At 41.7% G+C, this 16115-nt stretch overlaps 1 protein-coding gene across 3 annotated transcripts in view; it reads left to right on the forward strand.

Moving 5' to 3' along the window:
- The first annotated feature begins 567 nt into the window (after nt 1–567).
- Nucleotides 568–16115, forward strand: part of elmo3 (engulfment and cell motility 3) — a 130294-nt gene continuing 114746 nt past the window's right edge. For all 3 annotated transcript variants that reach the window (XM_088341096.1, XM_088341098.1, XM_088341097.1), the window contains exon 1: nt 568–1112. The gene's annotated coding sequence lies outside the window, so the exon portion shown is untranslated. The remainder of the gene's footprint in view (nt 1113–16115) is intronic.

Genomic DNA, 16115 nt, shown 5'->3' on the forward strand with positions numbered 1-16115 from the left:
ATTTGGAGGGACGAAAGCATGATCAACTTGGGTGCTAAGGTGCTTAACTTGTTTGGGTGTTAGGCCATTTGGGTTGGCCATGGTCAAATCTCTTCTGTTTTTTTGCTGCTTTTTCCCCCTCTCTTTTTCTTTGCTCTTGTGTTTGTCTTGCTTTTGGTCACCTCTCTGGATGGATATGACCAGGGTAGATATAGATATTTTTTAATTGTGTATCTGACATTGAACGCAAAATAACACCGTGTTGTAAAACGATATTGAGGTTTGGTGTTCCTTTAAAAATATAGACTAAATTGATAACAATTTAATATTTGTATCATCTACCGTTGCTAAAATTTTGTGTATTTTTTAGTAATAATTATGACGGCTCTTTCTGGTATTTCCATAAAACACCTGAAGGGGCATCTGGTTTACGTCTAATGGACGTCGTCAGTTGCCCACTTCGTCATTTACGGATATGTAGACAACATTCCTGAATCGGCGCCATGGAAAATAGTTCGGTTGTATTGTGCAAAAATAAGCCCCCACGTCTTAATTTTACATGTGTTATCCATTTATTTGAAGAAGAAAGAGTCTGCAAAATATGTTAACAGTTTTCGCATATACTAAAGTGGGTATTTAAGTCATTTTTCATTTTCCGGTCTTTTTTTTCTCAGTTTATTCCAACATTAATTTTGTTGTCATTTGCTATCTCAATCACATTTTTTTTTTACCAATATAAGTCCAAGCGTCGAACACGCATAGATCACCACCGTAATCTAAATTAGAAACTTGCATATTTATCTTCACATTTCTCCACTATTCGAACTCTACTATTATTTTGAAGCGTTCGGACCGGAATTTCTGTGTTTTAAAGAGTTGACTTAGACGAAGAAAATCTTTCCCCGAGTACTAAACTAACCCGGAACTTTAAGTCACACCGAGCATTTCAGAAATCACTGCTCGTGATTCTGGATCCGTATTAAATGTATCTACGAAAGTTCTACTACACTGGAAACCTTTTCAAGCTTAGCTTTGCTCCTTCTGCGTGAAGAACAGACTGCTGCAAATGTCCCTCGCTGCGAAGGCAGCGGATCATACGGGGGATAAATCTACAACTACCATTTTTCAGTCAGGTAAGAAGAATGTATCCTCTTTTTCAGACTTTTTTTTTTTAACCTAAGCTGTTTTCTGACTTAATGTCTAACTCCTACAATAGTGGCAACACTTTTACCGTTTTTTTCCACTTTAACCAGATGAATGTCAATTAAATGTACACTATATTAAAGTTTGACTTGGCAACATTGGGCTGCAACTGAGTGCGGTAGGATAGTTAGGTTAAAATGATTGGGCAACTGAGAGTTCGTTCTTTACACTGTAAAGGGGTGTCAAACTCAATTAGCTGGGGGCCACATGTTCGAAAAAAAAATATCACGCGGGGGGGATTTGTAGATTAACGATAGAGGGAGATAGAGAGCGGGACATAAGGAAAGCGGAGAACAATTAGAGAGAAAGAGAAAATGAGCGAGAATGAGTCGGAAAGAAATATAGTGATAAAAGAGCGAGATATATTAAAAGAATGATAGCAGATAAAGTGTGAAAAAGGGTATGAGAGAAATTTAAAAAAAAACAAGTGAATTACAAAAAGGGAGGGAGAGGGAATGGTTGAGAAATAAAAGGAAACAGACTTGGAGAGAGAAAGAAAGGGACAAAGAAAGGTAGTCAAGTCATGTTTAATCACAAAGAGTCTTGAAGGGCTCCACAGACCTAAGATTATTACAAACCACAGACCAATATTACACAACCCCCTGATCTAAAACCTACATGAGGGCAAGGAAAAACTCAAAAATCTCAACATAAGGAAAATGAAGGGACCACAGATGAGACAATCCCCCTTCCAGGATGACCAGGCTGCAATGGATTTTGCAATAATAAATAATACACAGATGCACAGAGTACACAGATATTATACTTGCGAATGATATCACCTAATGCAAGCATGTAAATGCTGAAAAGAAGGGGGCCCGAGTACTGAACCCTGTGGAACACCACAGGTAACACTAAAGGGGCTCAGATGTCTCATATCATTAGCCGTACCGCTTACCCTCATTAGGGTCGCAGGGGGGGCTGGAGCCCATCCCAGCCATCTCCAGGCAGTGGGCAGGGGACACCCTGAACTGGTTGCCAGCCAATCGCAGGGCACACGGGGACAGACAACTCACTCGCTCATTCACACTTAGGGACAATTTGGACCGGCCAATTCACCTGAAATGAATGTTTTTGGAACGTGGGAGGAAACCGGAGTGCCCGGAGGAAACCCACACAAGCACGGGGAGAACATACAAACTCCGCACAGGAAGTCTGGAGCTGGATTTGAACCCACGACAGGTCCCCATGAACTGTGCCGCACAAGCGCTAACCACTGCCCCGCCGTGCTGCCCAGCTCAGATGTCATTTCACCATATTTCTATCTTAGAGGTAGATCTGAACAATAAGAGGACGGTTCCTGAGAGACCATTTTTCTAACCGTTCTAGTAAGATATTATGGTCCAGCAGCCGCAAGAGTGATGAAGCACCAGAGTCCATTGCCAGTAGAAGATCATTGGTTACCTTAATCAGGGTTGTCTCAGTAGAGTGGTTAGCCCTGATTGCATAGATTTGAAAAGATTGTTCTTGGATACAAAATCATTCAGGTGCTGTGCCACAACTTTTTCAAGTACTTTAGAAAGAAACAGTAGGTTTGGCACAGGTCTATACTAACATAAACTTTCTGGATCAAGGTTGGGTCGTTTCATTGTAGGCTTAATCACAGCGGACTTAAAAGCCGCTTGAACTACACCTGAGGAGAGTGATAAGTTTATAATATTTAGAACTGAAGGTCCAAGGACCCCAAAAACACCTTTTATCAGCGAACCCGGAAGCGGGTCAAACAGGCAAGTAGTTGGTTTGGCTGTATTCACCACCTGTTTAAGATTATCAAGTGACAGATCACTAAATTGGGAAAAATCCCTGGACAGCCACCATGCGATTATTTTCAGTCCTTTAATATGTGATGTATTAACATGGTCTTTAGAAATCTCTTCCCGTATGCGCTGAATCTTCTGATTAAAGAAGACCATGAAGTCATGGGCTGAATGGGTAGAACTATCTGGAATAATTGATTGCCTCGTTAGCGATGCTACAGTGTCAAAAATGATTTTGGGTTATTCTTTTGTCCCGCAATAACCTTTGAAAAATAGGCTGATTTTGCAGAGGGCAAGGGCTGCTTTATACTTTAACAAGCTGTCACACCAGGTTTGACGGAAAACCTCAAGCGTGGTAACCCGCCGTTTTCTTTCAGATTTCCTGCAGTCTTTTTTAAGCGATCTCGTTTCATCAGTAAACCAAGGTAGAGAAAAAAATAGAGGAAAGATAAAAACACTACTACAGTTGCTCTGCGAGTGGTGCCTGGCTTGGGTAACAAAGTGGACGTATTAAAACAGCAGTTACATTTTTTTTTGCGCTTCGCATAGTGTTGTTTTGCGGGCCGGATCAAATGCATTAGAGGGCCTAATCCGGCCGCCTGTTTGACACCTGTGCTTTACACAAACGCACACTTATTTGCGCATGCATACCGTTTTTCTAACCCAGGGGTTGGCAACTATTTGGATTTGGGGGCTGCATTGGGTTAAACATTTGGCCAAAGGGATAAGTACTTCTTTTTTTTTTTTTTTCAATATTTCCATGTCATATTTATTTATATTTATTTGTAAATAGCCCAATTCGTTTTGAAATACTCACAATTAAAGCAAATATTAGGTCGCTGTTTTAAGCACTTGATTTGATATTTTTGTAGTAGTAGTCTTGGTGTATTTCTAACATTATACTTCTGTAGTAGTAGATAGTATTGTAGTGGTATTTTTGTAGCATTTCTTGATAAATAATTTTTCCATAGTTGTACTGTTTTAGTTCTTCTGTAGCATGTTTGTAGTTTTTCCACTGTAGTAAAATTTTAGTATTTTTTTTTTTAGTACTTTTGTACTATTACTGTATTAGTATTTTTGTAGCGTTTCAGTTGTAATATTTCTGTAGTATCATTTTGTATTACCGTAAATTCCGGACTATAAGGCGCACCTGATTATAAGCCGCACCCCCCACATTTCTGGAGGAAAACCAATTTATTACATACACAAGCCGCTTGGTATTGAGCATCCACTCACGTTAAGAATAGAAATCCCTTTTAACTGAACAATTTTAATGGGGAGAACCTGTATAGATATGTTGTTTCTCTGTTACTTATCCATTATCAGACATATCATATTAACCCTCTAAGCCACTAGGCTGAGACGCTTGTTTTCAGCGAAGGGGCTGAGTCAAGGTCCTGACCTAATCAACACATGCCAATACGGTTGGAATCCTACTGCCGGCTAATTGAATGGAAAATGATACCGGTGTTTATCATTTGATGCAGACCTGCAAAGTCCGGGTACCCGTTGAAAGTAATCCAAGGAAAAAAAAGTGTATATTTCCAAAGGTAAGGGTGGGAAAAATATATATGCACCTTTTTCTGCCGTGTCCACAGACACTCACCTTTACTGGTCCCTGGACTTCCTATAATGCCCCGCGTCTGTTACGCTCCTTCTTTTTAATTGGTCAGTGCAAGATATATCAGAATAAAAAATAAATAAATCGGGACAAAAATATACAGTTGCAAATACATATTATACATGGTTACACCTATTTCCAAAGGAAGACGGTACACCGGGAGAGTTTTCAAAGCTTTAATAATAACAATATAACTTTCATCCCAAACCGTGCCTGTGAAAGGTACCCCCACGCTACCCCTAACACGCTCGCAGGGCTCAAAGCGTTGCTGTTAAATATAGCCATGCCGCAATTATGAAGTTTACGGCAAGCAGTCCTCGTCTTTCTCATCATTATTGACGTCTTCAAGGGCGTCTTCCTCACATTTGAAACGAACCTCTATCCTCTGTCATTTGGACAATTCGATCATAATCCAAAAGGATGCAGTTTACCTAGGCGCACGATTTCACTGGTCTAAATTGTACCTTTTGTACTCGCGTGCCGCCGGTGTTAGTTTGAAAAATCACTTAAATAAGCCGCTTCACTGAATAAGCCGCAGGGCTGAACATTTGGGGGAAAAAGTAGCGGCTTATAGTCCGGAATTTACGGTATTCCTATCATGTTTTTTAATTTTCTGAAAGAAAATCAAACTAATATATTAGGCCCCTGGAACACATTAGGTTCCAGGAATAGGGTCTGAGGGTAGGTCTGAAGATTGAAGTCATGCTCATCCCCACTGCTTTTGTTTTTGAGAGTGTAGCATGAAAATGGTGAAAGTAAGAAAAGGCTTACGTCAAGTAAGAGTCCAAATACCAACCAAAACCGTCTCTTTCAGCCCCAAAACGGCTCTTCAAGTGATTTTTTAAATTATATATTCTCATTAATAATATAAAAACTTTATGCAAAAAATTATTTATTAATTAGTAATTTCATATGTTTTATGGGGATCCCTGAAGAACACATGAGATACTGCAAAACAGCTCGAGCTCAGTGATGTTGGATAGAAAGCGTTTGTGAACAGCAGTTTTCAGTTATTTCCACAGATTCTCAATTGGATTGAGGTCTGGACTTTGACATGGCCATTCTCACACCTTGATGTGTTTTTTGGTGAACCATTCCGTTGTAGCTATTGCTTTATGTTTTTGATCATTGTCTTATTGGAAGATAAATCTCCGACCCAGTCTCGGGTCTTTTGCCAACTCCATCAGGTTTTCTTCAAGAATGGTCCTGTATTTGGCTCAATCCATCTTCCCATCAATTTTAACCATCTTCCCAGTCCCTGCCGAGCACCTTCTTCCACATGTTTGGTGTGTCTCCCAGGTGGCTTCTGGCAAACTTTAAATGACACTTTTTATGGATATCTTTAATAAATGGCTTCCTTCTTCCATAAAAGCCAGATTTGTGCAGTCCTATGGAAAGATTCTCCCGCCTGAGCTTTAGACCTCTGCAGTTCATCCAGAGTGATCATGGGCCTCTTGGCTGCATCTCTGATCAGTTATCTCCTTGTATGAGCTGAAAGTTTAGGGGGATGGCCCGTTTAATATATTTTAATTAAATTAAATTATCTGCATTTCTATAGCGCTTTTTAAGTCAATGACTTCCCAAAGCGCTTTAAATTTGTGCTTCACATTTCCCAATAGCAGCCGTGATCTGTGCAGCCATGTAAGGCGCTAACCTGCTTATTGGGGGTTTTGGGGGTTCAGTGTCTTACCCAAGGACACTTCAACATGTAACACGGACAGGCCGGGATTCGAACTGGGATCCCTTAATCCTAAGACGATCGCTCTACCTCCTGAGCTACTGCCGCCCCAGTCAAGACACACACACTCTTGAATTTTTTGACTTTTCTATGACTAATCAACTACTGAAGAAGTTTGAATAGAACACAAAAAAATAATATGAAAATAAAATGAAGACAACTAGAAGTTAACTTAAACAGGCACCATTTCGATAGACAACAACTTTGGCTTGATTATTACCCTACTGTATTTTGATAGTGATAGAGTTCCCTCTTTTATGTTACACCAAAACCAATAGCGAGCAACCACGAGACGTTCTGCGAAGTTCTGTTTTGATGAAAATGATGACGGCCAGTCGTTAGGTTCTCTGCTGTAAAACAATGAGGAATCCTGGTAGGCTTGAGTGGGACGAGGACCACATGTTGAAGTGTTGACTGCTGGTGGCTTGAGGCTTCTCTGAGGTCGCTGGCTTGATCAAGCTTGGCTGCTGATTTGGCAAAGCTCCCTGGCTGCCCGTTAAGCTGAGACTTGGTCAGGACCGGCAAGGGCAGCCTAGGTCCAGTTCCTCCTGTTAGGACATGCCCTCTTGCTTCTTGCTGTTCAAAATTAAGACTGCCCTTGCGAGGTGAGACGTGTACCAGCTCTCGGTTCCGGTCACCTGGGAGGGACGGACCCCCTCTGGTAGAGTGGTCACGGCAAACTTTGATGCGCAAATGCAAGATAACGTACCCTCCCCAACCACACATTTCACCTGTATCAGTCAGATTACATATTTACAAAATTGACTTTAAGCACGGTATTCCCTTCACATGTCTTGACATTAATCATTTTCTGACATTGCGAAACGGAATTCTGACAACGTTGAATACTCTACACAAAATATGTGATTATTGTAATTATTATAATTATTGATATCTGACCTATGTGATAAGTATATCCATGAGATTTTGTTATATTGGACACAAGAGAAAAGGTTTTGTAAAATGTATTTAATAGGGAAGACAAAGCGGTAGGGAAACTAAGCATCTGCTTCTGACTACCCCTTTTCAAAGATGTTATGTGACATTATTTTGTTGTTGACTCATTGTTGTCCTGTTTTTATTTTAATGTTCGAAATAGTTTTCATTCATTCATTCAAGGTATCGACCAATATGGGTTTTTCAGGGCTGATACTGATTATATAAGTAATAAGAGGCCATTAACCGATATCTTGATCCGATATTCAATTGCTGTAAAAGCTTAAAAAAACCCTACTGAGGATAAGCAGTGCAGATAATGGATGGATCTCTTGATTACAAACATGCTTTTCCATCACAGGCATGTCATGACAAGTTAGCTGAGATGCTGCTCTCTACTCCTTCATTGGCTCTTCCCCTGGTTGCTTTTTCAATCAGAAGGCGCAGGGTTCGTAGTAGGAGAGAGGAGGAGAGCAGGGGAAGAGTTGTTCCATGAGAGAAAATTAATAATCGGCTCGTCGAAAGAAAATATATGCCGATCATATTCCCAAATATCAGTGCTGATAATAGGACCGCTCGATAATCCGTCAACTTTTACTTAAAATGCCAACCCAACCCTGCGGCAGGCTGCCCATAAAAAAAAAAGTTTATTCTGGTACTTCTAAGAAAAACGCATACAGTACCTGCACTCGCATCATGAACGAGCAGACTAAGGCTGCATTCATGAATTTAAGCCAGGAGGTGGCGGAAGAAAGTAACTGTTCCAAATGCCATAGAGCTCCTTAAACCATTTCAACTGATCTACCAACGCACGCACGCCAACTTCCCAGCCAAAGTCTAACTCACACCTAGAGTCTAAATCCAAGTCTTTACCCTAAAAATGAGGCCAATATAGGGATCGCCACCATGTTCTTATGAGAACTAATGGTCCCTATTACGAAAATCACGGCCACTTTTGATGCACACATGCAACATTCAGCACCCAATATGCAAGATATCAAATATCACACCCCGGTGTGATCAAATAACTCAGTCACTGTGAATAATGCTGAAGCACAGTATTTAGTTCACATTTCCTGACATTGGAAAACGGAATCCTTACCCAAGTTTGAATGTGCGACAGAAGCTAACAAAGTAATTACTTGTGGTATTACAGTGAAGAAAAAAGGTATTTGAACAGATAGATAGATGGATAGATACTTTATTCATCCCCGCAGGGAAATTCACATTTCCAGCAGCATCCCTGAGCTGAGAACAATACAATAATAAAGCAAAAAGAATACAATATACAAATACCCAAAGTGACGTGCAAATGCCCACTGTAGCGTGTTATATAGAATATCTAAATAGTGCTACACAGAATACATATTGCAATAAAATTCTGTAATATGCAATGTAGGGGGTGTGGTTTAATGTGGGCTTTTACTCTGCCGGGTAGAGTTAAAGAGCCTCATGGCATGAGGAAGAAAAGATCTCTTCAGTCTGTCCGTAGTACAAGACAGTGACGGTTGGAGAAGGAGGCCAGCCTTCTGAGGAAGTAGTCGGCTTTGGCCTTTCCTACATAGAGCTTCTGTGTTGGCAGTCCAGTCCAGTTTGTTGTCCAGCTGCACACCCAGGTATTTGTAGGTCTGGACAAATTCTACACATTCTCCTCTGATGGTTACAGGAACCGCGTGAGTTCTAGATCTCCTGAAGTCCACCACCATCTCCCTGGTCTTGGTGGTGTTCAGGTGCAGGTGGTTTGCGTCGCTCCATCGGACAAAGTCCTGAATCAATATCCTGTACTCCTTCTCCTGCCCATTTCTGATACATCCCACGATCGCAGTGTCATCGGCAAACTTTTGCACATGGCAGGACTCAGAGTTGTACTTAAAGTCCGATGTATATAGAGTGAATAGGAACGGAGAGAGCACGGTCCCCTGCGGAGATCCTGTGCTGCTAACCACAGTGTCCGATTTACAGCCCCCCTGTTTCACATACTGGGGTCTGCCTGTCAGGTAGTCCGTAATCCATTCTACAAGGTGTGAGCTAACTCCCATCTCTGTCAGTTTCCTAGTCGGTAGCAGAGGCTGTATGGTATTGAAGGCACTGTAGAAGTCCAAAAATGTAATCCTCACAGCCCCCTTAGCCCTATCCAGGTGAGAGAGGTATCGGTGTAACATGTATACTATAGCATCCTCCACTCCCACCTTCTCCTGGTAAGCAAATTGCAGAGGGTCGATGGCGTGACGGACCTGCAGCCTCAGGTGGTGCAGCAGCAACCGCTCCATGGTTTTCATCACATGTTATGTCAAGGCGGCCGGCCTGAAGTCGTTGGGTTCCTCAGATCTTGATTTCTTTGAGACTGGGATGATGCAGGATGTTTTCCACAGCTGAGGGACCCTCCCCTGGTCAAGGCTCAGGTTGAAGATGCGCTGTAGAGGGTCTCCCAGCTCAGACGCACAGGCTTTCAGCAGTCGGGGGGATACTCCATCTGGACCAGCTGCCTTGCTGGTTCGCAGCCTCCTCAGCTCTCCACACACCTGGGCTGCAGTTATTTTGAGTGGGGGGATGTCTTCCATGCTAGTGTCCAGAAGGGGAGGGACAGCTGCAGTATTCAGGAGTGAGGATGAGGCGGAGTGGTCAAACCTGTTGAAAAAGTTGTTCAACTGGTTGACTCGCCCCACATCTACATCCACAGCCACACCCTGCTTGGTGCTGCAGCCAGTAATTGTTTTCATCCCTTCCCACACCTCCTTCATGTTGTTGTTCTGCAGCTTTTTCTCCAACTTCCTCCTGTACTGCTCCTTCCCTTTCCGGAGCTGGACTCTGAGCTCCCTCTGTACTCGTTTTCGCCCCTGCTGATCACCATCTTTAAAGGCCCTCTTTTTTTGGTTCAGAATGCACTTGATGAACACTCTGCTATTTTGCTATTACTCCCAGTTACAAATTATGGAGGGGTCTGAAATTTTCATCGTAGGTGCATGTCCATTTTGAGAGGGATAAACTAAAAAGAAAAATCCAGAAATCACAATGCATGATTTTTTAACTATTTATTTTTGTGATACAGCTGCAAATAGGTTTTTGAGCATATGTGTATTTTCTAGAATTCTGACCCTGAAAGACCTGTTAGTCCGCCCGTTAGTAGTCCACCTGGACTCAGTGTATCATTCTGAATCAGATGCACCTGCTTGAGGTCGTTAGCTGCACGAGGACACTTGGCAAGTCATGCCTTGTTTATTTGTATAGCCCTTAATCACAAGGAGTCCTAAAGGGCTGCACAAGTCAAGTCATCTTTATTTGTATAGCCCTAAATCACAAAGAGTCTCAAAGGGCTCCACAGATTATTACACTATATTACACAGACTATTTTTCAGCCGACGAGAAGAGTAGGTTATTCATATGCTATGGAGTAGAAGTGAGTTTTAAGTTTAGATTTAAACATTTCCACTGAGGTTGCAGATCGGATCTCAGGGAGAAGAGCATTCCACAGCACCGGTGCCCGGATGGAGAACGCTCTCGAACCAGCAGAACACTTCTTTGCTCTTGGGATCACCAGAAGACCGGCACTCTCAGATCGTAGGTTTCGGACCGGGACATAGGGGCAAATCAGATCTGAAAGATAAGAGGGAGCAAGTCCATGTATGATTTTGTACAATACTAAGAGAACCTTGATTACACAGACCACAGATTATTGCAAACCACAGACTATTATTACACCATCCCCTGATCTAAAGCCTGCATTAGGGCAAAGAAAAACTCAAAAACCTCAACATGAGGTAAATGAAGAAACCTCGAGAAGGAACCGCACATGAGGTAATTCCCCTTCCTGTCCACCTCATGGAAATAATAAGACTTTAACTTGTAACATGGCGAAGAACCAAAAGCTGTCGAAAGACACCAGAGGCAAAAATTGTACACCTCCGAAAGGCTGGAAAGGGCTGCGGAGTAATTGCCAAGCAGTTTGGTGAAAAAAGGTCCACTGTTGGAGCGATCTTCAGAAAATGGAAGAAGCTAAACATGATGGTCTCAATCGGAGTTGAGCCCCATGAAAGATATCACCTCTTGGGGTCTCAATGATTCTAAGAAAGGTGAGGAATCAGCCCGAAACTACACGACAGGAGTTGGTCAATGACCTGAAAAGAGCTGGGACCACCGTTTCCAAGGTTACTGTAGGGAATACGCTAAGACGTCATGATTTAACATCATGCATGGCAGGAAAGGTTCCCCTGCTTAAACTAGCACATGTCAAGCCCTGTCTTAAGTTTGCATATGGCAATTTGGATGATACAGAGGAGTCATGGGACAAAGTTTTATGGTCAGCTGACACAAAAAAAGAACATCCACCAAGGGTGTTTGGAGGAAGAAGAATGAAGACAATCCGAAATACACCATCGATAAACTTAAGCATAGGGGTTGTAGCATCATGGATTGGGGCTGTTTTTCTGCATAGGACAGGATGAGTGCACTATTATTAAAGAGAGGATGACTGGGGCTGTGTATTGTGAGATTTCGGGGAACAACCTTCGCCTTGCACATCGGCACAGAACGGGTCACAGCCCTTACTAAGTCCATCGCTGCGCTTTTGTGCTAGTAGTCCCCAACTTTAGGAGACAAAAAGTTGCTGCTCTTGCGTTCAAGAAGAATGGTGTGGATGTTGTTCAGAATTTTCCTCAACTCCTTAATGGGAGTTGTTCTCCTTTTCCATTTCTTGAATGTGGGTGTGGAACACAGACATGACTGAGTGCATGTGCCAGAGGTAGATCTAACTGAAGTCATTTTCAAAACTTCTTGATCACTGTGGGTGGCTTTTACTTAGACAGAAAGAATGCCTTTAAAGCTGCAAACATCTGTATCGTCCTCTTAATGCCTGGGAACAATGACAGCCTACTTGTCTTGCTGTGCGAAAGTATCCTTCTGTATTTAATGTCAACAAAGTCACAGTACTCCTTCAGGTTCTCAGTGGGCACTGTCTAAATATGGAAGTGCTGGTACATTTTGAACATGAAATTGTCAGGTTAAAAACGATCTCTGGATGAAATGAGAATTTTTTTAGGTTACAATCAAACTCATTTATTAAAGAAAAGCAAGCACATTGAAACAAGGCAAAGTTGACCTTAGAGGTGCTTGCTCTTGAGAACAACTTGAAAACTTGGCTGATTTTGAGTTCAATACAGAAATATATAAACCTACAAAGTTATATAAACCTATAAATTAAATATTGGGTGTGAAATAAAGAATATAGTATAAAACTCACAATTAGACCATAATTTCCCTTAAACCATTCTACAGGTCAACATCTATTGTGTCTGCCCCACGACGAACACAATTGTTCAGTATGTGTGCTGGGCAACCTACACCAATCAGTGTTGTTGTGCAGCATCCTCTTCAAACATGCAAACACATTATTTTGCCCTTCATCACACCGGATTTATGCGAAATTTGTGGTGCAATTGTCACCCGTAAATGCACTTCATCCATTATGTGCACCGCTTATCCTCAGTAGGGTCGCGAGGGTGCTGGAGCCCATCCCAGCTGTCTTCGGGCATTCATGCCAGCCATTTACTCCTAGGGACAATTTGGACTCGCCAATTAACCTGACATGCATGTTTTTGGAACGTGGGAGGAAACCAGAGTGCCCGGAGTAAACCCGCACAAACACGGGGAGAACATGCAAACTCCATCAGGAGGTTCGATCTCACGACCTCAGAACTGTGCCGCACACGCGCTAACCACTGTGCCGCCGTGCTGCCCAAATGCAATACATTTTTCAGACAATTTGTTTTTTGCCAATGTTTCAATGAGATATTATGCAATGGTTTCTGCTGTCTCATTTGGTGTGTCCATCCATCCATTATCTGCACCGCTTATGCTCAGTAGGGTCGCGGGGGTGCTGAAGCAGTGAGCAGGGGACACCCTGAACTGGTTGCCAGCCAGTTGCAGGGAAAATTTTGCTTGTACACCACATATATTCACTGCTCCTTGGTTACACCACGGTAGAGGATATCTTTGAGGGCTTCATGAACGACTTCAATTGAGTGGGGCCCTATAACGGCATTCACAATGGCTTCAGTCTTAATGCGAGCACTACTGAACTTTTTGTTCGAGTTTGGAAATGGCGTTTTCAACAAGGCTTTTGTGCAGTTCATGGACCTGTAACTTATGGTGTTTAAAAGTTCGTTTTTTACAGCATCCTCTGTTTTCCTAGGTCTTACAAGGAAAGTCAATCAGCTCAGCAGAAGAATTCTCAACACGCACAGCTTTGTGTTGATCTGTGTCCGTGTGAGCTGTCAGGTCTCCCACACCATTGTTAGACACCGAAATATATGTGCCAGCTTTGCACACGGTACACTCTGCCTTTCATTGGTTTCGACCAGTACCGTATGTGTGGAATTTCTTTTGCAGCTCATTTGTGAAGATGCACTTTTGCTTAGGCATTCTTGTTTTCTCAGTTACTGAGCACAGCAGAACCAACCAGTAGGCAGGCTCCCAGGGAATACGTCACAGGCAACCCTGTGCCGTCGTATTCTGTGCAAACCGTCAGTCAATTTTAACACACCCAAATTGGTCTAGTGAAAAATAATTAAAACCGGACATTTTCATGCATTTGTAAGACCTCGCCGGACCCCCTGGACGTGATGTAAAAAGTGGACATGGGCAAAAGAGGTCATCCTACTTTTAGGGAAAGTAAATATCAGCTTCAAGAATGTTTTTAGCTTCCTTGACTCACTATAATCCCTATTGTATTGTCAGTCCTACAAACAAACAAAGCAAAAAAAAAAAAGCTTATAAATAGGGTTTGGATTTTTATATAACATTGGAGTAAAGGCCAAAATGTTAACATTTTTATTGCTGTACGCAGATTAAGGAATTAACTACTTGAAGCATGACAGACCTGGTCTGCCACTAAGAACATTTTACCCATTTTTAATAGCTAGAAATTGCTTCAGAACAATCTCAAATTCCTTTGAAGTGTTCTACAGTTGAAGGCAGGGATTATTTTTGCTGCTACCGCACGTCTACGTTTCTAAACACTCCAGGTTGTCTTTACTACCAGTGTTGGGAATAGCGCCATTATAAATAACACATAATGGCGTTTTTTTCTTTTTTTTTCAGTCACAAGGTAATCTAACTCGTTACTTTTTCTATTGTTTCAACTCCGTTATCGTTACTGACGGTCAAAAGCAGTGTGTTACTTTGGCTGCAGAACGCTAAAGGTGGCGTGCCCTTTGGCCCACCCCACGCTCTTTTCAGTGGTTTTCCTCTGAGTTCTGTATGTAATGTATTTTCGGATCATATCACCATTCAAAATAGCAACTATCATATAGTTAGACAGGCATTACGGATATTGTATTTACTAATGCGCGGAAAGAAAAATCTAGCGGGCTGGTTCACGGAAAATTTGAGCACCCGACTCATGTCGTTCGTGAACGACACGTCTCTATGAGCTGGCTCATGGAGGTGAACGAAGGGACCGGCTCCCCACCAATCAACAGCCGGTTCCCTTTGACATGCCTTTTTTTTTTTTTTTACTGGTGATATGCATTTTTGGGGGGAGTCCGTGTTGTTGACTTTAAATTTGTTGAGCATAAAAAGGGTTAAAACTGTTGTGAATTGTATCTTTTTTTGGAGATTAATAAATATTTTGATTATATTTCCAGAGTTTTTCAGTGTTAATGTGTTTGTATAAAAATTTAAAGTTAATTTTCAATTTTTTTTATTTTATCTCTCTTTTTCCTTTTGTCGTTGGATTTTTTTCCTTATAGATAGATAGATAGATAGATAGATACTTTGTTCATCCCCGAAGGGAAATTCACATTTCCAGCAGCATCCCTGAGCTGAGAACAATCGAGAACAATCGAAAATAACACGGGAGCTGCTGGAGTGGCTGCCATTCGTGACGGCGCCGGAAGAAAAGATTCAATTTGAATCATGTACAAACAAACAAACAATTGAATCATGTACAAACAAACAAAATATTCATGTTTCAATAAGTGGAGTGTTAATAAAATGGGGGGAAAATAATACTGATATAACCAGGTAAAACTAATTTTAAGTTACCTGTCCAAATGAATGTTGTGCCATCTCACCTTTCCCACTCTCTCTCCTCTCACCTTTCCCACTCTCTCTCCTGCAGTTGACTTGCTGCTGCTCGCTCCTGAAACTAATACTTACCTCTTTGTGTATTGTGCAGTCCCTTCTCTAGACAAGGTCTCACTCGGGTACAATGACAGTGAGTTATGCGCCTCGCAGCAAATACTCTTAGAATACTGGAGTGCTGGTTGCTGGAAATGGGCCTCTATACACCTGACCCGTATTTCACATCGTGGGAATGTAGACGATGTTTCCTTTTGTCCCCATTTTTGTCTGTTTCTCTTTTTTTCTCCTTTTAAAGTTATTCTATGCATAATGTTTCATAATAATTGGTAATGCAATATTTAAAGTGACAAAAAAAAAACCCCGAAGAGCCATTTGGGACTGGAAACGGCCAACACCTTTGAGCTGAGCCAGAAAAAAAAAATGGGTCTCTCAAAATAGAGTTCCCTTCTCTTTAAGTAAACTCGGGTCAAAGACGTTACCACGGTATTTCGTATTTGCACAGACATTTTTGAATTATTTTCCATACTACTTCATTTTAAAGTAACATTAACATATAGTTACATTATAGTAAGAGTAACCAGTTACCATGTAGAGGTTGTCAGTTACTAACTCAGTTACTTTTTGCAACCATAATTACCGTATTTTCTGCACTATAAGGCGCACCTAAAAGTCTTAATTTTTTTCAAAAGCTGACCATGCACCTTATAATACAGTGCGCCTTATATATATGGCTCAATATCAAAATTCGCAATGTCTCGCAACAGCCGCCGACTCGATTTTCCCCCGAACGTGGAGTAGTCCG

This window comes from Urocampus carinirostris, chromosome 7 (genome assembly GCF_059441175.1).
Source record: "Urocampus carinirostris isolate Australia breed hairy pipefish chromosome 7, RoL_Ucar_1.0, whole genome shotgun sequence".
NCBI classification, from domain to species: domain Eukaryota; kingdom Metazoa; phylum Chordata; class Actinopteri; order Syngnathiformes; family Syngnathidae; genus Urocampus; species Urocampus carinirostris.